At 34.9% G+C, this 25,331-nt stretch overlaps 1 long non-coding RNA gene across 1 annotated transcript in view; it reads right to left on the bottom strand.

Moving 5' to 3' along the window:
- Nucleotides 1-9,609: 9,609 nt before the first annotated feature.
- The window catches only part of LOC141553544 (uncharacterized), a 290,680-nt gene continuing 274,958 nt past the window's right edge, over nt 9,610-25,331 (bottom strand). The window contains exons 2-3 of the long non-coding RNA XR_012485516.1: nt 11,057-11,162; nt 9,610-10,065 (exon numbers count right to left, since the gene is read on the bottom strand). This is a non-coding gene — a long non-coding RNA (uncharacterized LOC141553544). The remainder of the gene's footprint in view (nt 10,066-11,056; nt 11,163-25,331) is intronic.

Genomic DNA, 25,331 nt, shown 5'->3' with positions numbered 1-25,331 from the left:
GAAGTTTTACAAAGAGGTGAGAATAGAATGAAAATATAATGGAAAAGGCAAAGGGAAAGAAGTGCCAAGCTGAATACAGAATTCCAGAGAATAGTAAGGAAAGACAAGGTTTTCTTAAATGAGCAAGTCAAAGAAATGGAAGAAAACAATAGAATGGGAAAAGATCTCTTCAAGAAAATTAAAGATATCAGGGAAATGTTTCATGCAAAAAAATAATGGATATGATAAAGGACAAAAATGGTAGGAGTTTAATAGAAAAAGAAGAGATTAAGAAGAGCTGGCTAGATTATACAAAAGTACTTTACAAAAAAAAAAAAAAAGACCTTATCAAGGTGTGGTTACTAATGTAGAGTCAGATATTCAGGAGAATGAAGTTAAGTAGGCTTTAGGAAAGATTGCTAAAAATAAGGCTAGTGGAGGCCATGAAATTCCAGTTGAGCTATTTAATATTCTAAAAGACACTATTCTTAAAGTGCTGCATTCAATGTGCCAGAAAATCTAGAAAACTCAACAGTGGTCATTTGGACAGTCCTAAAGTAATGTCCTTATGTCCCAATCCTAAAGAAAGAAAATGCCAAGGAATGTTCAAAGTGTCAATCAATCATGCTCATTTCACATGCATGTGAATCTTTTTTTAAGATTCTGTTAACTAGCAGAGCCAAGATGGCGGAGAAGAAACACACGACTCTGTGAACGTCCTCACTCCCTCACAACCAATTAGATAAATCAGCCTCACAAATAGCCCTGGACTGAAAGATACCACAAGGACTAGAAGCACGACTTACCAGCTGAAGAGAATCTGGAGTTTCAACAGAAAAGGTCAGTTCCCAGGGGAGGAAGAAGAGAGGCCAGCACAGACGGCTGGGTACTAGCATACTGCGCCTATCGAGCTGGGAAGGGCTCTGGGATCAGAGAAGCCACTGAGATAAAGGAATCTGGCACAGGCCGTTAGCTCTTCTCTGCTTATAATATAGCAGTTCAGAAGAGAAAGCTAAAATACTTTTAAAAAACTCAGATAGATTAGATTTTCCAGGACCCTGGGGGTGACTCAGCAGATCTCGGCACCAGGGGGTGTGGCCTCAGCTACCACCTGAGAATAGTTAAGAGATTGACAAGTGGGTGGATACGGCCCAAGGCAACACACATTGCCTAGCTTAGCTGGAGGGAAAGGAACTCAGATCTGGAAGTACCAGAAAAGCGGAACCTTTGAACTAGGGACCATGGTTTCTGGCAGACACTTCCAGTTTGAGCACAGGGGCTTCTCACGTCACCTGCTGCAGACATCCACGCCCCACTGGGACACATAGGCTAGGCTTTGTGCCGTATTTACTGTTCAATCTCAACCTCAGGGAAGCCACTAAAACACAGCGCCCTCAGGGCACAGCAGTGCTAGTCACCTCTGAGGCACTTCCAGGGAGGGGGTAGGGAACTCTCTCCCAGAGCTCTATCTTAGCTCAGGCACAAGAGCCGCTGCATCCATCCAGTCTGGGAGGAAGCTGGTAAAGAAGTAAATAAATAATTTCCTACCCCAGGGACAGACCCCAAAAGATTTTTAAAATATGAACAAAAAAGCCAGAAAAACCATAGATTCCTTCTACACAGAGAAAGAGCGGATATCCAACCCCGAGGAAGTTAACAGCAGAGAGACAGCAGATAACAACCTAAAGGGGAACGATTCCTGCCCCCCATCACATAACTCTCTCCTAGATGAGACTATTAAAAAGTTAAGAAAGCTTGAAGAAAAATGGGGAAAGGAAAGGGAAGCTATGATAGAGAATAACAACGTCCTGAAATTGGAGTTGGAAAAAATAAATAATTCACAGGAGATGCAGGGAAACAAAATTTGTGAATTAGAAAAGGTTAAAAAATCACAGGAAAGTAGGATTTCTGAATTGGAGAAGATAAAAAAGTCTCAAGAAAATAGAATTTCTAAATTGGAAAAAGAAAATAATTCTCAAAAAAAAATTAGGGAAATGGAAAAAAATTCAATAGAGCAAAATAATTCATTTAAAAACGAAATTGGGCATTTACAAAAAGAACTAAAAACTGTGAAAGAAGAAAATAACTCCTTAAAAGTCAGGATGGAACAAATAGAAATGAATGATTCACAGAGAACCCAAGAATCAGTCAAACAAAACAAAAAAAAAAATGAGAAGCTGGAGAACAACGTCAAATACGTACTGGGAAAATCTATAGACCTGGAAAATAGATCTAGGAGAGATAATCTGAGGATCATTGGACTTCCCAAAAACTATGACCAAAAAAGGAGCCTAGATTCTATTTTACAGGAAATTATCAAAGAGAACTGTCCAGAGATAATAGAAACAGAAGGGAAAGTAGATGTGGAAAGAATTCATCGAACTCCTTCTGAAATAGACCCTAAAAAAAGAACACCACGGAATATTGTGGCTAAGCTGCAGAATTACCACACAAAGGAGAAAATCCTGCAAGCAGCTAGAAAAAAACAATTTAAATACCAAGGTGCCACAATAAGGGTCACTCAAGATCTGGCTGCCTCCACATTAAAAGATAGAAGGGCCTGGAACCTGATATTCCGTAAGGCAAAAGATCAAGGACTGCAACCAAGAATGAACTACCCAGCTAAGTTTAGCATCTTTTTCCATGGAAGAAGATGGTCATTCAATGAAATAGAGGAATTCTATATGTTTCTAAGAAAAAAAACAGACTTAAACAAAAAATTTGATCTACATCCACAAGACTGAAGAGAAACAGAAAAAGGTACACAGAACCCTTGAGAACTGTAACTCTGTTGTGGGTATATAAAAAGTACTCAAGGATAATTTGATTTTACTGATATAAAAGAAAAAAAGGGGGGGCAGTAAAGAGAAGGAGGTCGTCTCAGAAAAAGGGGAAGGAATGATAAAAAGAGGGAAACTACATCCCAGGAAGAGGCATAGAAAATATACCATATCTGAGGGAATTTAGTGAGGAGGAGAATCATTGTGTGAATCTTACTCTCATCAGGAGAGGCTCAAAGAGTAAATAATTAACATATTTGTTTTTCAGAGAATTTTCTCTCACCTCATTAAAAGGGGGGAGAGGAAAAAGGAAAAGGAAAAGTAGAATAAGTGAAGGGACTTGGAAAGAGGGGGGAGGGATACTAAAAAAAAAGGGGAGGGTTGCGCGTCACAAGGGGGGTCTGTAAATTAAATATCGGGGAGGGGGATCAGGGGGGTCAAGGGAAAAAGCATAATCTGGGGATAATATGATGGCAGGAAATACAGAATTAGTAATTTTAACTGTAAATGTGAATGGGATGAACGATCCCATCAAACGGAGACGGATAGCAGATTGGATCAAAAATCAGAACCCTACAATATGTTGTCTGCAGGAAACACATTTAAAGCAGGGAGATACACACAGAGTAAAGGTAAAAGGTTGGAATAGAGCCTATTATGCTTCAGGTAAAGCCAAAAAAGCAGGGGTAGCTATCCTTATCTCAGATCAAGCAAAAGCAGAAGTAGATCTACTTAAAAAAGATAAGGAAGGAAACTATATCCTGCTGAAAGGTAGCATAAATAATGAAGACATATCAATACTAAACATATATGCACCAAATGGTATAGCATCTAACTTTCTAAAGAAAAAGTTAAGAGAATTGCAAGAAGAAATAGATAGTAAAACTATAATAGTGGGAGATCTCAACCTTGCACTCTCAGATTTAGACAAATCAAACCACAAAACAAACAAGAAAGAAATTAAAAAAGTAAATAGAACATTAGAAAAACTAGGTATGATAGACCTTTGGAGAAAACTGAATGGCAATAGAAAGGAATATACTTTCTTCTCAGCAGTTCATGGATCCTATACAAAAATAGACCATATATTAGGACATAAAGATCTCAAAATTAAATGTAGGAAGGCAGAAATAATAAATGCCTTCTTCTCAGATCACAATGCAATAAAAGCTACATTCAGTAAAAAGTTAGGGGTAAATAGACCAAAAAGTAATTGGAAACTGAATAATCTCATCTTAAAGAATGACTGGGTGAAAGAGCAAATTATAGAAACAATTAATAATTTCACCCAAGATAATGACAATGATGAGACATCATACCATATCTTTAGAGGCTTATTTGAAGAAAATAGAGAAAGAGAAGATTAATGAATTGGACTTACAACTTAAAAGGCTAGAAAAAGACCAAATTATAAACCCCCAACCAAAAATTAAACTTGAAATACAAAAATTAAAAGGAGAAATCAATAATATTGAAAGTAAAAAAACTATTGAATTAATAAATAAAACCAAGAGTTGGTTTTATGAAAAAGCCAATAAAATAGATAAACCTTTGGTAAATTTGATCAGAAAAAAGAAAGAGGAAAATCAAATTGTTAGTCTTACAAATGAAAAGGGGGATCTTTCTACCAATGAAGAGGAAATTAGAGAAATAATAAGGAATTACTTTGCCCAACTTTATGCCAATAAATTTGATAACTTAAGTGAAATGGCTGACTTCCTCAAAAAATATAGGCTTCCTAGATTAACAGAGGAGGAGATAAATTGCTTAAATAGTCCTATTTCAGAAAAAGAAATAGAACAAGCTATTAATCAACTCCCCAGGAAAAAATCCCCAGGGCCAGATGGATTTACATGTGAATTCTACCAAACATTTAAAGAACAATTAGCCCCAATGTTATATAAATTATTTGAAAAAATAGGGGATGAAGGAATCCTACCAAACTCCTTTTATGACACAGACATGGTACTGATACCTAAACCAGGTAGATCGAAAACTGAGAAAGAAAATTATAGACCAATCTCCTTAATGAATATTGATGCTAAAATCTTAAATAAGATATTAGCAAAAAGACTTCAGAAAATCATCTCCAGGATAATACACTATGATCAAGTAGGATTCATTCCAGGAATGCAGGGCTGGTTTAATATTAGGAAAACTATTAATATAATTGACCATATTAATAATCAAATTAATAAGAACCATATGATCATCTCAATAGATGCAGAAAAAGCATTTGACAAAATCCAACATCCATTCCTACTAAAAACTCTTGAGAGTATAGGAATAAATGGACTATTCCTTAGAATAATCAGGAGCATATATTTAAGACTGTCAGTAAGCATAATATGCAATAGAAATAAACTACAACCGTTCCCAGTAAGATCAGGAGTGAAACAAGTTTGCCCACTATCACCATTACTATTCAATATAGTACTAGAAACGCTAGCCTCGGCAATAAGAGCCGAGAAAGAGATTCAAGGAATTAGAGTAGGAAATGAGTAAATCAAACTATCACTCTTTGCAGATGACATGATGGTATACTTAGAGAACCCCAAAGACTCTGCTAAAAAGCTACTAGAAATAATTCAAAATTTCAGCAAAGTGGCAGGATACAAAATAAATCCACATAAATCCTCAGCATTTTTATATATCACTAACAAAATGCAACAGCAAGAGATACAAAGAGTAATTCCATTCCAAACAAATGTTGAGAGTATAAAGTATTTGGGAATCCATCTACCAAAGAAAAGTCAGGAATTATATGAGAAAAATTACAAAACACTTGCCACAAAAATAAAATCAGATTTAAATAATTAGAAAGACATTCAGTGCTCTTGGATAGGCTGAGCGAATATAATAAAGATGACAATACTCCCCAAACTAATCTATTTATTTAGTGCTATACCAATCAGATTCCCAAGAAACTATTTTAATGACGTAGAAAAAATAACAACAAAATTCATATGGAAGAATAAAAGGTCGAGAATTGCAAGGGAACTAATGAAAAAAAACTCAGAGGAAGGTGGTCTAAGTGTACCTGATCTAAAGCTATATTATATAGCAGCAGTCACCAAAACCATTTGGTATTGGCTAAGAAATAGACCGGTAGATCAGTGGAACAGATTAGATACAAAGGACAAAATAGGGTACATCTATAGCAATCTAATCTTTGACAAACCCAAAGATTCCAACATTAGGGATAAAAATTCATTATTTGGAAAAAACTGTTGGGAAAAACTGGAAATTAATATGGCAGAAATTAGATATGGATCCACACTTAACACCATATACCAAGATAAGATCAAAATGGGTCCATGATTTAGGCATAAAGAGGGAGATAATAAATAGATTAGAAGAACAGAGGATAGTCTACCTCTCAGACTTGTGAAGGAGGAAGGAATTTATGACTAGAGGAGAACTAGAGATCATTATTGATCACAAAATAGAAGATTTTGATTACATCAAACTTAAAAGTTTCTGTACAAATAATACTAATGCAAACAAGATTAGAAGGGAAGTAACAAATTGGGAAAATATTTTTAAAAACAAAGGTTCTGACAAAGGTCTCATTTCCAAAATATATAGAGAACTGACCCTAATTTATAAGAAACCAAACCATTCTCCAATTGATAAATGGTCAAAGGATATGAACAGACAATTCTCAGATGAAGAAATTGAAACTATATTCACTCACATGAAAGAATGTTCCAAATCACTACTGATCAGAGAAATGCAAATTAAGACAACTCTGAGATACCACTACACACCTGTCAGATTGGCTAAGATGACAGGAACAAATAATGATGAATGTTGGAGGGGATGTGGGGAAACTGGGATACTAATGCATTGTTGGTGGAGTTGCGAAAGAATCCAGCCATTCTGGAGAGCAATCTGGAATTATGCCCAAAAAGTTATCAAACTGTGCATACCCTTTGACCCAGCAGCGCTACTACTGGGCTTATATCCCAACGAAATACTAAAAAGCGGAAAGAGACCTATATGTGCCAAAATGTTTGTGGCAGCTCTTTTTATAGTAGCTAGAAACTGGAAGATGAATGGATGTCCATCAGTTGGAGAATGGTTGGGTAAATTATGGTATATGAAGGTTATGGAATATTATTGCTCTGTAAGAAATGAGCAGCAGGAGGAATACAGAAAGGCCTGGAGAGACTTACATCAACTGATGCTGAGTGAAATGAGCAGAACCAGAAGATCACTATACACTTCAACAACAATACTGTATGAGGATGTATTCTGATGGAAGTGGAAATCTTCAACATAAAGAAAAGCCAACTCACTTCCAGTTGATCAATGATGGACAGAGGTAGCTACACCCAGAGAAGAAACACTGGGAAGTGAATGTAAATTGTTAGCACTAATATCTGTCTGCCCAGGTTACATGTACCTTCGGAATCTAATGCTTATTGTGCAACAAGAAAATGATATTCACACACATGTATTGTATCTAGGTTATATTGTAACACATGCAAAATGTATGGGATTGCCTGTCATCGGGGGGAGGGAATAGAGGGAGGGGGGGATAATTTGGAAAAATGAATACAAGGGATAATATTATAAATATATATATATATATATATATATATATATATATATAAAATAAAAAAAAAAAAGAAAAAAAAACAATACAAGTTTCTAACAAGAAGAAAAAAAAAAAAGAAAAAAAAACAAGATTCTGTTAACTAGGCTTCAGCTATAAATGAACCAAGAATTACCAGACGAGCAGGCTGGGTTTTGAAGGAACACAGAAACTAGAAACCAAATTGCCAACATACAGTAGATTATGGAGGAAGCAAAGGCATGCCAGAAAACCCATCTACTTTTGCTTCATTGAGTACATTAAAGTTTTTGATTGAATAAATCACAACAAAATATAGCAATTCTTTAAAGAGATGAGAGTATTAGATCATCGTATTTATCTCCTGAGGTATCTGTATGCAGGTCAAGAAACATAAATAGAAACAAATATGCAATAACTCACTACTTTAAGTTTGGAAAAGCAATATAACAAGAGTGTGTATTGTCATCTTATTAAATTACATGCAGAATATATCATGCAAAATGTTAGCCTAAATTAATCAAAAACCAGAATTCAGGTTGCTGGGAGTAATATCAAGAATCTCAGATACGCAGTTAGTACCACTCCAGTGTCATAACATTAGAGAAACCTCTTTATAAGGATGAAAGAGAAGACAATAAAAGCTGACTCAAAGTTTAACATTAAAAAAACTAAGATCTTGGCAGTAATATCCTGGCAAATAAAGGGATAAGATAAGGAACCAAAGTAAGATTTTTTATTCTTAGACTCAAAGATTACTGCGGACAGAGACTATAACCATGAAATTTTTTTTTCTTTTTTTTATTTAAATTTTATAATTATAACATTTTCTTTGACAGTACATATGCATAGGTAATTTTTTTTTTTACAACATTATCCCTTGTACTCCCTTCTGTTCCAAGTTTTTTCCCTCCTTCCCTCCACCCCCTCCCCTAGATGGCAGGCATTCCCATAAATATTAAATATCTTATAGTATATCCTAGGTATAATATATATGTGCAGAACCGAATTTTGTTGTTGTTGTTGTTGCAAAGGAAGGATTGTATTCGCAAGGTAAAAATAATCTAGGAAGAGAAACAAAACAAAACGAAACAAAAAAAAAAAAAAAAAAACACAATGCTCTCAGTTTACACTCATTTCCCAGTGTTCCTTTACTGGGTGTAGCTGATTCTGTCCATCATTGATCAATTGGAATTGGATTAGCTCTTCTCTATGTTGAAGATATCCACTTCCATCAGAATACATCCTCATACAGTATCATTTATAACCATGAAATTAAAAAAAAAAATTAAAAAGCTTGCTCCTTGAAAGGAAAGCTATGAAAAATCTGGAAAACAAACTAAAGAGTAGAGAAATCACCTTGTTATCAAAAGTTCATATAGTCACAGCTCTTTCCCCCTCCCCCTACCCCCCCAGGAGCAATATGTTGTTGGATAATAAAAGAAAATTGAGCACTGCAGAATCAACACTTTTGAATTGTGGTGCTGAAGAAGACTTTTAAGAGTCCCTTGGACAGTAAGGAGATCAGATCAGTCAATAGTAAAAGAAATTAATTCAAGATATTCACTGGAAGGTCAAAGACCAAAGCTGAACTTAAATACTTTGGCCATACCATGAGAAGACATGACTGATTGGTAAAGATCCTTAATTTGAGAAAGATGAAGACAAAAGGAAAAGGGGATGGCAGAGTTCGAGATAAATAAACAAAGTCATGGAAACAAGGAACATGTATTTGTACGTACTTTGAAATATAGTGGAAGACAAAGCATGTGGTCATGAAGAAGCAAACATAACTGAGCAACAGCAAAGCAAACAGCATCAAGCAAATTTTGACTGGGATTATTTGAACAGGAAAGTACACATATATAAAATATGGAAATTTTTAGAAATGGAAGAGAAAACTCCATGAAAGATAGCAGGGACTAGTAAACAGAATGGAATATAAGCCAATTTCATCTGACTGTTAATTCCTTTTAAGATTATTTCTTAACTCTAGAATACTCATTATGAAGTTCATCAGGATTGAAGGCTCAGATAAATTGTAGAGTATTAAAGGGCAAGAAGCTGATTTCTTACCCTTAACCCAGACCCATATTTCATATGTATGTACTGAGCAACACCACAATATACCCATTGTTACTCTAAGTACCAGACGTCAAATTTCAATATCATAAATTTCAGTATGTCCAGTTGCCTATCCAACAGGATACAGTTTGACTGAAACATTCTACAATCAATTGGAAAATATGAATAGGGAATCTTGTTGTGGAAATCTTGCTTCTGGGAGAGAAGGCAAAGTCAATGAAGAGTATTTACCTGAGACTGGGTACTGTTTCTATCATAGGCAGTTAAACTCAAAGATGCCATGGTAAGGCTGAGTAGTTGTAAATGAATTAGTCACAAAGAAGCCTTTCCATAGCATTTTCATTGATCAGGAACAGGTTTGTAATTTCCAGTTTCTGGGGAACTGTTCAATGTTAAAGCTCAAACAACCAAAGAACAGGATCTGCTTTCAACTTCAATTGGATGAACAACCTTCTAATTCCCAGTGGTCAGTGAAGATGGTGATTAGGTGTTGTGCCTCATTAATGTGGTATTGCCATGTCTCAAATGTCCTCTTGATTGTTTTCATGCATTTTTCCCACTGATTACATAGTTATGCTCACTACCAGACATTTTTCTAAACCAGTAAGCACAAAATCATAATGGGATGGCTTATAGACCAATCTGTGAAAAAAAAAAAAAGTCTTCTATTATTACCATAGAAACATCAGTTTCTGAAATCAGGCCCTGGTAAATTTAGTCTTATGGCATCATGACATCCCAGAAGATAGGTAGCTATAAAGCTCTTATTCATTCCATACACTTATTCAGTGGTATCTAACTCCTGGGATGCCTTTATGTGGGATGACTAACTATATCTGGGCAGGTCAGGATTCTAATGATTAATGTCTCATACGTCCCTTGTAAGATTTTTTTACATTATAGGCAGGCTTCCACAATAGCAGTGTGTGTATTTTGTGAGTATCTATATCACTCCATGCTGACATATGAAGTGATTAAGAAATTCTATTTCTTCATAAAGGAACTGATATACATATACATATTTTTTAAACTTTAAAATTATTTTTTCATTACAATGGAAGGCTCAGACTATATAGATCAATTAATTAGAAGTACTGAGATTCCTTTGAGCACTGAAAATAGATTAATATATAATGATTTTGCGTTTCACGAAACAATGGAATGTGGAATAGCATTATAGAATCAAAGCAACATACTGAGAAGTATTATGATATATAGAGTGGGTAGGACACTGAATTTGGAGTCAGGAAGATTTGGGTTCAGATGCCATCTTAGACATTTACTAGATATGTCACCATAGAAAAGTAATTTAATCTCTAAATGTCTCATTTTCCTCATTCATAAAAAGACAGTGTTAGAGTTGATAGCTTCTTGGATCATTTCCAGCTTTAAACCTATGATACTATGATGCTCATGCTGCCAAATTAATGAATCATGAAACCCAGCCCCTGTTCTCCTTTTTAAGGGTTATAAAATAGATTGTATGCACTGTGGAGCTCTCCATTCCAATGAAAAATGGTGGGCACTTCAACTGATCTAGGAAGTCAGCACCAAGAGAAAGTCCTTGAACATGATGCATCAATCATGGCACAAGTGCAGATTATCAATGTTGTTTTTAATAAACAATACTTACGTTCTAATGGGAGCTATGAAGAGGTATGTAAACTCTCATTCAATGCTCATTCCTTCAAATTCCTATAGGACTTAAGTCCCAGGCCTTAAAAGGGAATAGATGAAGCCTAAAAGAATAAAAATACCAAGAATTAAATTAATTGTGCAACAATTGATACAAGGAAAATTTTATCTCCTCTTGTGATACAAATATATATATTCACTATTTAGAGTATTTTCTAGGACTCAGAGGCTATTGAGTCACTATGAGTGGCAACAGTATTGAGTAATAAGAGTTATTATTGAATGTGAAGAGAGGAATGTGATCTTCTTTGACCACCAGATAATCCATCAGATCTAAGAACTAAAGGAAAAAAAAGAATGAGCCAGTGACATAGAAGCCAAGCAGGTAGTCAGGCAGAAGCCCTTGTTATAAAGAGAGCTAAAAATATAGTCTCAAGAGACAAACATTAAGATGGCCCAATTCCTACCAGATAGACAATGAGGAAATGTAATCTATGAGAGTGTCATAGAAGAAGAAGAAGAGGAAGAAGAAGAAGAAGAAGAAGAGGAAGAAGAAGAGGAAGAAGAAGAAGAAGAAGAAGAAGAAGAAGAAGAAGAAGAAGAAGAAGAAGAAGAAGAAGAAGAAGAAGAAGAAGAAGAAGAAGAAGAGGAAGAAGAAGAGGAAGAAGAAGAAGAAGAAGAGGAAGAAGAAGAGGAAGAAAAGAAGAAGAAGAAGAAGAAGAAGAAGAAGAAGAAGAAGGAGGAGGAGGAGGAGGAGGAGGAGGAGGAGGAGGAGGAGGAGGAGGAGGAGGAGGAGGAGGAGGAGGAGGAGGAGGAGGACTTAAAGGAGTAGGGATAGACCTGTGGAAACTTCCTCTCTCACAGTACTTTGGCTCTCTCTCTGCAATGTATAGACCTGAGTTGCCCAGACCATTGAGAATTTAACTGACTTTCCAATTCTCTGCAATATGACTCCCATTATGTTCCAGTTAAATTGACATATCATCCCCTATGAATGGAATGCACTATGTCCTCACCTCTGATTAAAAAAATATTTAGCTTCTTTCAAGGCACAACACTAGAGCTACTTTTTTTGCAAGCCTTTCCTGATCTTCTCTGAAGACCCAACCAGGTTGCTAATGATCTAATATTCCTTGTCTCTCTATTCAAGTCATATTTTACTTAATTATCAAGTTTCATTCGAACAGAAGAAAATAAGCTCTGACTGTTGTTCTTGTTGCTCTTCTTGTTCTTCTTGTTCTTGTTTTTGGGGGATGGGTTTGCATCCCTAGCATCTAGCACTGTGCCTGATAAATAGAATTCTTTAAAGATTTATTGAATTTCAGTGAGTTTGGAAGAAAAAATAATAGAAAACAAGTCAAAAATCAGGGTTAGGCAATCAAAATTGGAACAAAAGGATGAAACAAAAGAGACAAGCTGGTCATTAGATCACTTCTGAGTTCCCAATTTTATAAGTTTTTCAGACCTCACCTTTTTTTGAGAGACATGGCTGCAAAGCATCACATATGGTTATACATAGATCAATTCTGAATAACATAATCTGTCCTCTACACTAAAGATAAAATTATAAATTCTTTACTTGTAGAATTAACTCATGTTATCATTAGCTTTTTTTTGGGGGGGGTAGATTTGATAATTTCCAATGAATAAAGCCAAAATGATACCTTGGTATACCTAGGTATGTGTTGTTTAGCTAATGTTTCTTATCTTTTTACTGCTTTCTCTTTGGGAAAAAAAGTCATTATTAAGCTGGGATGAATTTTTTCCCTTTTCCATCTCAATCATGGACTTATAGAATCTTAGAAATGACCTCAAGGCACATCTAATCTAGCCTCTAGTCAAATCATGAACCCTGTCTAACACAGCCACAGCAAGTGGTCCTGTGCACAATTAACTATATTTCAGTCCTGATTAACTGTGTCTGTACATTATGTAAATCTTTGCATTGTGAATGACTGACATGATTAATGGCACATTAGAGTGAAGCTCCAAGGTTCTGCCTGTCTGCATGGCTCTCTTTCCCTAGGGACTCCCTCTCCATTCAGGTAGGCAAATATATGTAGACACATAAATGCACATGTCATCAATACTCTGTGCAGGCATCTCAGTGCTTCATGTGATTGCTGCCTGTTGATTTTAGTCATGAGAAAGGATGTTTGAAGTTGGAAGACACCTGTTCTATGCCACACATCGCAGAGGAAATTATAGCTTAACTTGGACAACCAGAAGCAGATAAATGTCAGAAGCACATAAAGTAAGTAATCTGCCTCTTCTCTGTGACATAAATCAACTTGAACTTCAAAAACCATGTACTGCAAAATATCACTTTCACACCTTTTATCTGACAAGTGCCAGGGTCACAAGTTGTTAAATCTTTTGGCAGCAAAGTCAAATATTAAAAGACTTTGCATCTCATTGGATTCAAGCCAATAAATACTATTTGCTGAAATTGGATAGATGTTCCTTAAACGCTTCCACCCATCAGCAGGGACATTTTTCATAATAAATGACTAATTTGCAGCATAAATTTGGCTTGTAGTCAGTCAATATCCCATGGGTGAGAGTGACATGGAAATTAGTTTATCTTGCACCAGTTAGAGCATCATTGTAAATCAAAGCTAACCATGGATTAGTCCTGCCAGTGTATACTGAGAGTGGTTTGTTCTTCAGAGCAAAATCTAATTTTCCATTTGGGTCTTGCAGAAGTTAATGCCAGAATATAATTCTGGTCAGCAAAATTGCAATGGATAAAGATTTTTTCTAGTTAGTTTGGGCCAATTTAATGAATTTCACGGTTTTTGTTTTCCCATCTCCATAATGCTAAATTAAAATTGATGGGATGGTAACTTTAAAAAAAGTTAACTATATAAGGGGATCATGTCACTATTCAGTATTTGAATAGAAATATCTAACCCAGGGTATCACTTTCATTACTAAAGGATTTAATATATTTATTGCTATGGTAAAACTGTAATACAGGTCAAAAAAATAAAAAACACAGCTAGCTAACTCATGATCCTATATTTAGGTTGTCTAAACCAGAGATGACAAAAACGGGCCTGTTGAACCAGATTAAAATGTAATTGGGAAATATTTAACAAAATAAATGAAAAAACAATAGATAACATATAATGAGAATATGTGGCTAAATCAATGTGACCTGAAGGGATTTTACAGTTTACTAGCCTCTAATTCTAGTTAAGATGCAAGTTTAACTTCCATTTTTAAAAAATCTTTTCAGCTCTACTTCACCCTGTTGTCTACTAACGATCATTGAAGCATTCATTCTTTAATGAATAATGAACAATTTATCAGAATGGAGAAGACCTTCTAATCAATTAATTTTCCTAGTTTTTAGGTGCTCGGAGGTCTCTTTCTGTTCTACATCTATGATCTTTGTGAAGGAAAAGATTGATGTTATTGAATCTCTGAAAAAAATTTTGGATAATTGGTAAATTTCTAGTAAACTGGTTCTAGTAAACTGAAAATGGTTAACATTATACAAATATTGTATACAAGTATCTATGGAATGAAGAATCCCCAATTATTTGCTTCACTGGCACCATGACTGATCATTACTAGTTTATTGGTTTGGGGAATGGAAAAGAAGCATGAGGTATCTGTGAACTGTTTGATCAACACCTTCTGTAATGCAAACTCTTGATGTTCATATTTAGATGAGACTAAAATACTTCAAGTTTCTTTGGCTCAGCAACCTTCTAATGGCACTTATTTGCTAAGGTTATGAACTTGTTATAAGGTTATGAACTGTCACTACAAAGCCCTAAATATATAAATATAGATCCACTAAAGAAACAGTGAGATAAGACAGAAAAATACCTGAGATGTATTTACTTTTCATCTTTTACTTAGATATTAAGTTTTTTTAAATAATTTTTTATTATATATATTTTTTTTATAATATTATCCATTGTATTCATTTTTCCAAATTATCCCCCCTCCCTCCACTCCCTCCCCCCGTAGATATTAAGTTTTAACAGGATCCAGGATTGTTTATATAAGATATATATTTGGAAACAGTGAGAAGGAATTAGATATTTCTTTCCACCAACCCATAGTTCTCAATTTAAATCTTTCCCGAATAAAGTAATTTCCAAAATATTTACTTAATCATTTTAATGGATAAAGATGAAGGCTAAAACTGACTCTCTTCTTCCCTCTTTTCCTCCCTGTCTGCCTCCTCTCTCCCTCTCTCTCTCTCTCTCTCTCTCTCTCTCTCTCTCTCTCTCTCTCTCTCTCTCTCTCTCTCTCTCTCTCTCTCTCTCTCATCATTAAGAGACCCCTTCATAACCCTTATACTTTCAGCCATTAAGGAATAGACATTTTGACATTGGTAAAGACATGAGTACTCTCCTCAAAAGGACAGGACTTTTTATTGCAATTAATTATTAGAATGTTTTAGTCAGTCAACAAGCATATATTAATATATAATATAATATAATATACACTTCCTGAAATACATACATATTCATATACAAAATACACACACTTACATATATTTTTACTAAACATATTTATTATGTGCCAGACAACATTCTAAGCACTAAGAATACAAAGAAAGACCAAACCAAAAAATAATCTGCTATCAAAGAAGACAATATTCAAACAATCATGTGCAAACAGAATATATATACACACAACACACACACACACACACACACACACACACACACACACACACACACACACACACACACATATATATAACCAATTGGAACAAAGGGAAGAAACTAACCTTAAGGAGGATCTTACTGCAAAAGATGAGACTTAAACTATGTCTTGAAGGAAGCCAGAGAAACTAGGAGGCAAAGATACGGAAGAAGTTTCAGTCAGGAGGGATAGTCAGTAAAAATTCACAGAGGTGGGACATAGAGTATCTAATGCAAAAAAACAAAAACAAAAACAAAACAACAACAACAAAAACCAAAAAAAAAAAAAAACATCAAGAAGGTCAATATCACTAGATTGTAGAATATAGGAATGGAGTGGGGGAAAATTGGGAGGGAGATATGATAGATATGATAATGTAGAATAAGTCTAAAAAGGTAGAAAAGAAGTAGGTTATGAAAACTTTAAAACCAAATAGAGGATTTTATATTTGATCATGGAAGCAATAAGGAATGACTGAAATTGATTGAATGAGAGTCAGGAATGATATAGTTAGACTTGATCTTTAGGAGGATCATTTCAACTGCTCATTAAGGGATGGACTAGAATGGGAAGAGACTTGAGAAAGGGAGACCAACCAGTAGGATATTGCATATCTTTAATTTGAAAGAAGGTAACAGAGGATAATCTAAATAGGAAGGCAAAAGGAGAGGCTATGAGGGCACTGCATATCTAAACAGTTTGAAAAGTAGGGGAACTTGTTGCAGGAGAGTATAGGAAAATTCTAGAAAAGTAGTATGATACAGTAATAAAAAAGAATGGTTCTTAAATCAATGGATATAGGCTTAAATTCTACCTCTGGCACTAATCAGGCAGCTTTAGGCAAATCATTTAACTTCTCTTGACCTTACTTCCCTCTTTTTTGTAAAATGAGGGGATCTGATTACATGGTCCCTGGTCTCCCTTTCAACTCTAGATTAGGATACAATCCTATCTCTTTCTCTAGATATCTCAATATTCTCCCATTACTACTATATACTGTTTTAATATAATTATCAATATCAGGAGCTGATCATTTTTCTCCATTTTAACAGGTAGTGATAAGCATTTATTATTATATGCCAGGCACTGTTCTGAGCATTAGATCATGTAGTCTCACAACATTATTTCTATTACTCTCCCCTGCCTTTGATCCTCACCTGAATGTTCTCAATCATACATCCCACTTAATTAAGACCCTTCCTGAAATCCCACTATGTAACTGTCTTGTCTATAAATCCATCTCTTACTTTCCTTCAGTTCTGTTTTGAAATGCAAATGCTCCAAGGTGGGAAATGGGTGTTGGTGACATCCTAGTTATCAATCATTTTTTCCAATCCTTTTCTCCACAGAACATGAAAACATTGATGCTGAAGTAAAGCAGAAGTAGTCTAAAACTGGAAAGGATTTAAATTAATATCCATATTTTGAGACCAAAGAAAACAGAAACCTAAGAAAATTGATAGTTTTGTTAAAGTCATATGTAGGAAGTAGCAGGGCAGAGATTCAAATCAAGTGCTACAGACCCAAAACCAATGCTCTATATGCCAAAATTTACTGCTTCCTTATATAATAATGAAAAATGAGAAATTGGTACACATGTATATATATATACATATATATGTATATATATACATATATATATACATATGTATATATATATATATGTACACACATATATATATGTACACACACACACACACATATATATATATATATATACCTTTCTAGAATTGAGGAGGTGACTATTTGTATGGTAGCCTATTCTTTATTTGTAAAGTTTTGAGTAAACAGTTTGCTCTTTTATTTTATGTTTTGAAATAGCACTTCCTTCATTTGCCATTTCCTCTCTCCTATTACTTTTCTTTCCTTTTGGGTTCCCTTAAATCCTGTTGAACAAGGTAACTATCAGAACCTCTTTTCATCAACCATTAATCTGCTCTACTGATAACCAAATCAAATACCTTTATAATAAAGGTATTAACACAATGTATGGACCCAATTGATCAGAGCTATAACAATGAATCATGTGCACTATTATAATTATTCATTGGATTGGAACTGTGTAGATCACCATGTCCTACCTCCTCATTTTTCAGATGAGTAAACTGAGACTTGAGAGATTACTCAAGACTTTCTCACTCATTTTATAGAAGAGGAAGTCAAGCTAAAAGGAGTTTAGTGAGTTGTAACTACTTTTGAGGTAACAAGGTAACATAGGTAATAAGCATCAAAGATGGGATTATCCAGAATCCAGTATAACCTCAAAACCACTTCCTTTCACTGTACATACCTACATCACTAAAATGAAAGACCACTGATCATTATATTGGCATTACATTTTTAATAAATTTGACCATACTTTGTCTTTTTATTACCTGTTTCCTTTCTTATCACCAGCTACCACTTGTAGTCTTGTAAAACTTTTATTGTTGTTCTTCATTCATATTTAGTCCCTATTTGACTATTTGTGGTCCCATTTGGGTTTTCTTGGTAAAAATACCGGTGTGGTTTGTCATTTCTTCTTCAGCTCATTTTATAGATAAGGAAATTGAGGCAGACAAGGCTAAATACATGTCAAGCGTCACATAGATAGTAAGTGTTCTGATTCCAGATTTGAATTTAGGGAGAGGGTTCTTCCTAATCCCAGGCCCAGTACTGTATTAACACACACCACCCAATTACCCACTCTTAAGACTTTAAAGAGCTAGAATTGTCATTATATACACATACATATCACATACATGAATTTGTGAATGGGAAAGACTGCTAGAAAGAATTTCTATCTTCAGTAAATTCTCTTGACAGACTGATTTAATATTTGTGTCACTGAAACAAAGAATAACTTTTGATCCAAATTACTAGGCAGAGACATCATACAACATTTTATCATCAATACTTTTTTGATTAAATTTAATTTTGAATGTATTTTCATCCTTTCTCATTTAGGAAAGAAGTGAATGATTTTAAACAAAATTATATTTAATTAATAGTTTGGCTGTTCAGCATGAAATAATGGAATGCTAAAATAACTGCAGAAGAGCTATTATTGAAAATCTTATCTACCAAGACAGTTTCTAATTGAGTGTTAGCAGTCAGGGATAGATATCAATATAGTGTAAGGTAGTAATGGAGTACTGAGGAAAGAAAATCAAGTGGGGGCAAAAAAGAAGGAAGAAGGGAGTAAAATAAAAGGATGGATATGACAAGGATAGAGAAAGAAGAGAAAGGTAAGGATAAACAGGAAAAAAGATTAGTAAGGGGGAATAAGACAGATGGGAGAAAACAAGGGATCAGGGAGAAAAAAAGTGAAAAAAAGATGGAGAGAAAGTATGTGGGAAAATGAAATAGAGAAAAAGAAATAATGGGAAAGAGTAAATAGGAATAGGAAAGGAAGGAGATTGGAAAAAGAGGCAAGGAGAGAAATAGGGAGAGAGGAACAGGAGAGAAAGAGAAAAAATGAGCCTGCCAGTGCTTAATTGAGCATATAGATTCCTAATGTGTCAGCCACTGCCCTCTCAGATGAAGGATGACACTTTTTAGGACGCATCTTCCTTTGTTACCACTTTAAGACTAATGAAGCCTTACAATTCATAAACCTGATGCTGGACACTAATCTAATGACAGAGAAACCTTATATTTTAGGATCTTTAAAATGATTTTTATTTATAGAAACCTGTTTATATGTATAAAAAACTATAGATGCCAAGAAACTGTATCTTCATAAATATACAAATTTATCTATAAACATTACATAGTTTTAAAAGATAAAACCAAAGTGCAAGGAACACCTACCCATTCCTCTTCTAACTTTTCATCAGAATATTCTATATGTTTGCCATTTTTGTATCCCCCCCAAAAAAAAGGCCTGTTTACTTTTATAGTCTCTAAACAGCAAGTGCCATTATACAATTTTTTTTCTTTTTTTTTCTGCCTTCAGGTCACTTGTTAATGAGCTGAGCACTGGGAAAGAATGGAAGCTATTACAACAGAATATGGGCAAAGAGATTTTCTTTATGGTTTTGCAGATTTATGAAAGCAAGAAAAAAAAAGAGAAAGAGAACAGGGCAGAGCAATGGAGAAAGAAGGGATGTTTATCAACAGTCCATTCAGATACAAGTCCTCTAAGATTGATGACTGCAGCTTGGTTTTGATCAGATAGAAGTTGGATTTTAGTCTGTGAGGTGACTGGATCCTCTTTGGCCTCTGGTCTGTGCAGTCTCTGACCTCCCTAACCTCTGCAGGGCTTCCTTTATGAGGGTTCCCAGCCAGATGGTCAAGTCATCAAAGCTTTATGAGCACAAACTCCTTTTACCACTTCACAGTTTCTTCATGCCTAAAAGCATAAAGGGTGGCAGTATGAGGAAGAGACACTAAAAGGTGTTAAAGATAGAAAACAAGGCAGAGAAGGATCTTGCCTGTGGAGCACAAAACACTATTTCTTGCATCTGAGAATGAGAATCTTAAAAAATCTTGGAGAAGTAAGGCCTTTCCAATAATTTTCAGACTATGTCTATAAAGAACCAACTGTACAGATCAGTTAATTTAGACCCAAAACAAACAGCTAGTTTTTTTGGGGGAGAGAGAGAGAGAGAGAGAGAGAGAGAGAGAGAGAGAGAGAGAGAGAGAGAATATTCTATTGCCAATTGTTTGAATTGACAAGACCAACCTGTTGTTTAATCTTTGTATAGACACAATCACAGTATGTCCCCATGCAGCCAGAGGGAAATAGCGAATTGACATAATTAACTGCATAATTAGGAGAGAGAGAGAGAGAGAGAGAGAGAGAGAGAGAGAGAGAGAGAGAGAGAGAGAGAGAGAGAGAGATGGAGAAAAAGGAAAAGGGAAAGGGAAAGGAAGAGGGAGAGGAAGAGGGAGAGAGAGAAGAAAAGGGAGAGGGAGAGGAACAGGGACAGGGACAGAGAGAGAGAAATTAAAATAGAAATAAATAAGCCTCATATTAAGGGGAAACTATTGAAGTGGGGCCTTATCATCCAGTTTGGCTGTCTTCAATAACTGCATTCACCAAATACTTACTCTATTTCTGTCCATCTTTGAAGATAAAAGCAAAAGTTAAAATGATAGGGAACTGTGAATTTTCATCATTTCACTCAATCAATCATAAACATTTAAATCATTTAGCAATGACTTGGTGCTATTTGATAAGCCTATATTGTGTGAATTCAGCATATGCTAAATAAAAGAATCCCCCTCCCTCCCCAAAAAAAGTACAAGCAAAGCCAAACATTGTTTATTAGAAAGACTCAGAAAAGTAAACAATTGTTAGTGGTTCATTCAAATTTCATTGCACATGGGTTTTTTTTTTTTTGTTTGTTTTGTTTTTTTTTTTTTTTTTTAATACCTTCCCTTTTCTTTGAATTGGGATTGACAGATTCTTTGTGGCTATTTTACTGGGTTTTTCAATGTCACGAAGCTATTTTGCTGTCTTATTATGAAAAGAGCTCATATATGACCAAAAATGGTTATCTAGTTGTAGGGCCAATTAGTAACTTAAATTAGATCAAGTCTCAACAGAAGAAAGTAACCTTGCTACTTTTCTGAGACTTACAATTTATATTTCACCCGACTTTCAGAGAAACAGCCTTACTTCTGAGTAAGTCAATTCTCAAGTGATATTTTCGGAGGGGGAAGTCACTTAATCACCAATGCTTGTGTTTGAGAGCTACTCTTTTTAAATTAAAGAACACACACACATACAAGAGCCAAACCTGTAAAATGGTAACATTACGGAGACATGTTATAACAGTTCTTTGATGTACAGAGCTAATTTTAGAGCCTTTGAAATCAATTCCTATCACTAGCAGGTAAAGTCAAAAATAGAAAGACCATGAATCTGGGTGAGGTCAAACTCCTTTACAGGTTCAGGTTGATTGGTTTGCAATAAAACCACTGAGATCTGCTAGTTTTTAATGAGCTTTCTCTGAAGAGGTGAACTTTTATTTTCACAGAGGGTTATCCAAAAGGGTGTGTTCCATGTGTCTGTCACCAGAGTTACTTGCTAACTTGGCTGTTTGTACACATTAAAAATCATCAGGGGTATTTTCCCTTCAAAAGAGAGAAAAAAAGTAAACCTGGACTTCTGCTGATTTTCAAAGATAGAACAAAATAAAATCTGCTGAATTCTCCTCTTCCAGCACACAGAGCACATTAATTTCATTCTAAGGTTTCAAATATGGCATGGTGTCTGGAATTTGTGAGCACATCTGTCATTGAAGGTTCATGATGAACCATCATATTCAACTTCACAAGACTTTTTGTCAACTACTAATCATTTATTTGGTAATACAACATAATTCTAATAACAGCCCACTTTATGTGATAACAAATACCAAAATATGATTTTTTTTCAGTGAAAATGAAATCACCTAATAAAAGAGGAATATATTCTGAGGTATATTGATCAACAGCCTTTTTTCAGCATGTAGACCAATAACAGACACTGAATATTTAAAAAAAAATTCCTAAATATATATGTTAAGCATGTGTTTTAATAGTTAGTTGGATTTGATCACCTTCATACTATATTCACATTCACTGTTGAATTATAAAGCTTTTTTTTGAATCTTAAATTCAATGACAAGAGAAAGTATGGAATAGTAGATAAAAAGTAAATTATGTAGTCAGAGAGATCTGGATTCAAATCCTGATCCTGATTCAAACTAGCTTTATGATCATTGATAATTCTTTAAAATTTTACAAAATAATCAACATGAATATTCTCATTCTATCTTCATGGCAATTCAGGAAAAGTAGGCACAATGGGTATTATCATTTATATTTTGTGGGTGGGGAAACTGAAGTCCAAGAAGTCACAAAGCTAGTGTCAGAGTCAGTATTTCAAATCAAGTTTTCCCCATATCAAATTTGTTGCTCTATCCACAATGGAATGAAGACATATTATTCAGGGCATTTGTTCAACAGGTATTTTTTGGAGTGTTTACTGTTTTTGAAGGGGTAATAAAGGAAAAGAACATCGAATAGAAGGGAAAACTAGGTCTATTAAAGAAAGTATTCATTTCAGCCTCAGATCATTTTACCTTTTCCCCCACTTTTTGAAATAAAGGTAGAAGAATAAAGACCAAAAGTGGCCCTGGTAGGATTCCTTGACTAGCTCTCTATGGGCTGAATAACCATTGTTTCCTCAGCCTTAGACCTGGCAATGCTTAGGATGAGTTTGAGAACTGCAGGCTCTCTGAACTCTTAGCCTAAATTTTATGTAAATGATTAAAAATTTGAGGAGGAAATCTATGAGTAAATAGCTTTCTAGCTAAATCTAGAGAAACCCTTTTCTGATTTCCTATCATGGGCTACATAGACTGCACCCATTCTTCAAGAACTGGCCTAGATAAATTCCAGGAAACTAATCACCAAATTGGCCAATGGATAATCGCTTTCCTTCAAGAAATAGTAGGAAAAATATTTACTAAATCACATAGAGTTGTCTCCACATTGATGGGAAAAGTTGCTTCTACAATGACTTAAATCCATACCCTTGAAGTATTAAAGTGCAATTAATGCTACTGAGTTGAACATTGTGGATATAAGGATTTTCATTCTGCCACTAACACACTCTAACTATGAGATCATAGGCAAGCCACCTAGCATGTTAGGGCCCCTAGGAATTTTTTTTTTTTTTAAGACTACAAGATAGAGACAAGTTGCTGATGTGCAGTTGTTAAAGAGAATTTCCAGACTCAGACTTCCCATACAATAATAAGGCTGCATATCTAGACCAAAACCTCCTCTCCCGTTAGAAAGAAAGAAAGAAAGAAAGAAAGAAAGAAGGAAGGAAGAAAGAAAGAAAGAAAGAAAGAAAGAAAGAAATAAAGAAAGAAAGAAAGAAAGAAAGAAAGAAAGAAAGAAAGAAAGAAAGAAAGAAAGAAAGAAAGAAAGAAAGAAAGAAAGAAAAAAAAGAAAGAAAGAAAAGAAAAGAAAAGAAAAGAAAAGAAAAGAAAAGAAAAGAAAGAAAAGAAAAGAAAAGAAAAGAAAAGAAAAGAAAAGAAAAGAAAAGAAAAGAAAAGAAAAGAAAAGAAAAGAAAAGAAAAGAAAGAAAAGAAAAGAAAAGAAAAGAAAAGAAAAGAAAAGAAAAGAAAAGAAAAGAAAAGAAAAAAAAAAGAAAAAAAAAGAAAAGAAAAGAAAAAAGAAAGTTGTAGCAAAGCCATGTAGTGTAATGGGAAAAGTACAGGACTTGGGAAGGCTCAGAGGAAACATGATAGCTGTCTTCAATTATTTGACAGATTGTCTTGTGGAAAAGGGATTAGATTTATTATGTTTGGACCCAGAAGGTTTAACAAGGAACAATGGGTGGAAGCTGCAAAGAGGAACATTTAGGCTGAATTTCAAGAAAAACTTCCGAACAATTAGAGCTGTCTGAAGTGTGATGGGTTGCCTAGAAAAATAGCATATCTCATTTTTGTAAGTCTAAAACAAAAGCTGACGCTTGTCAAATATATTATAATAGGAATTCCTTTGGTTTGGGTTTTGGCTTTATAGTTATTAGGGTTTCTTCCAACTCTCAAACTCTACCATTCTATGATTCTGCGTTCAAGTCTCAGTTCTATGCCTATCAGCAAGTAACTTTATGTCCCTGAGCCCCTGTTTACTTTTATATAAAATGGGGATAATAATACTTTCACTATCAACCTTCCCAGGATTGTTTTGAGAAAAGGGCTTCATTACTCTAAAAATGTTTTAGAAATATGAGTTATCATTATGATAAATAAAAGTTCATCCTGTTTAAACTAGAATTAAAGACACCAAAAATATTCATGTGCAAAATTCCATGTGGTTTTCAAACCCATTCAACTGTTCACACTATCAGACTCATGCCTTCCTTTCCATTTCCACAACCATCTGAGTTCAGATTTTATCATCTCACACCTGGATTATAGTTACAGCCTCTTAACTGATTTACCTGCCCCCAGCTGAACCCATCCTACATGTAGCTGCCAGAATTATCTTTCTCAAACACATCTTTCATCCTATTACTAGTCTATTCAAGAAACTACAATAGCTCCCCATATCAAATCTAAACTTCTCAGCTTAACACAGGAATCTTCTTCAGTGAGCCTTCATCTCCCTTTCACGTTTCCTCTCCCATTACTCCCAAATATAGCCCTTCTGATCCAACCAAACCAATTACCTTACTGTACCTGCATGCATTCTCCTTCTTTACATAACCTCTTCTGACATCTCTTTTCTTTAGCCAGAATGTACCCTACTTTGCCCTCTAAATGCAGTCACATTTTCATCTACTGCTTCCTTCAATTCATGCCCAAATTCACCTTCTCTGAAAAGTCTTTATGCCCCTTTGTTGGACATTTCCAAACAGAGCCTAGGTTGCCAGTTGCCAGGGATATTGGAGAGGGGAATTTCTGTTTAGCTGTGTACTAAATCCTGAGTCTGGAATTGAGCAAATCTGAGTCTAGGCCAAAGGTAAGAAGAGTTGTTTCTGATTTTTGCACCTTTCTCTGTGCATGTGGACTAGTTCAGAATTTCCCAGAAAAAGGACTGAGGTGAATGGCAGGGGCAGAGAAAGGAAAGAAGAGGAAATAGAAGAGAAAAGAAGAGAAAACATAAGGAGA

This window comes from Sminthopsis crassicaudata, chromosome 1 (genome assembly GCF_048593235.1).
Source record: "Sminthopsis crassicaudata isolate SCR6 chromosome 1, ASM4859323v1, whole genome shotgun sequence".
NCBI classification, from domain to species: Eukaryota; Metazoa; Chordata; class Mammalia; order Dasyuromorphia; family Dasyuridae; genus Sminthopsis; species Sminthopsis crassicaudata.
The sequence above is the reverse complement of the archived record's forward strand: the minus strand, read 5'-3'. Positions and strand labels throughout refer to the sequence as shown.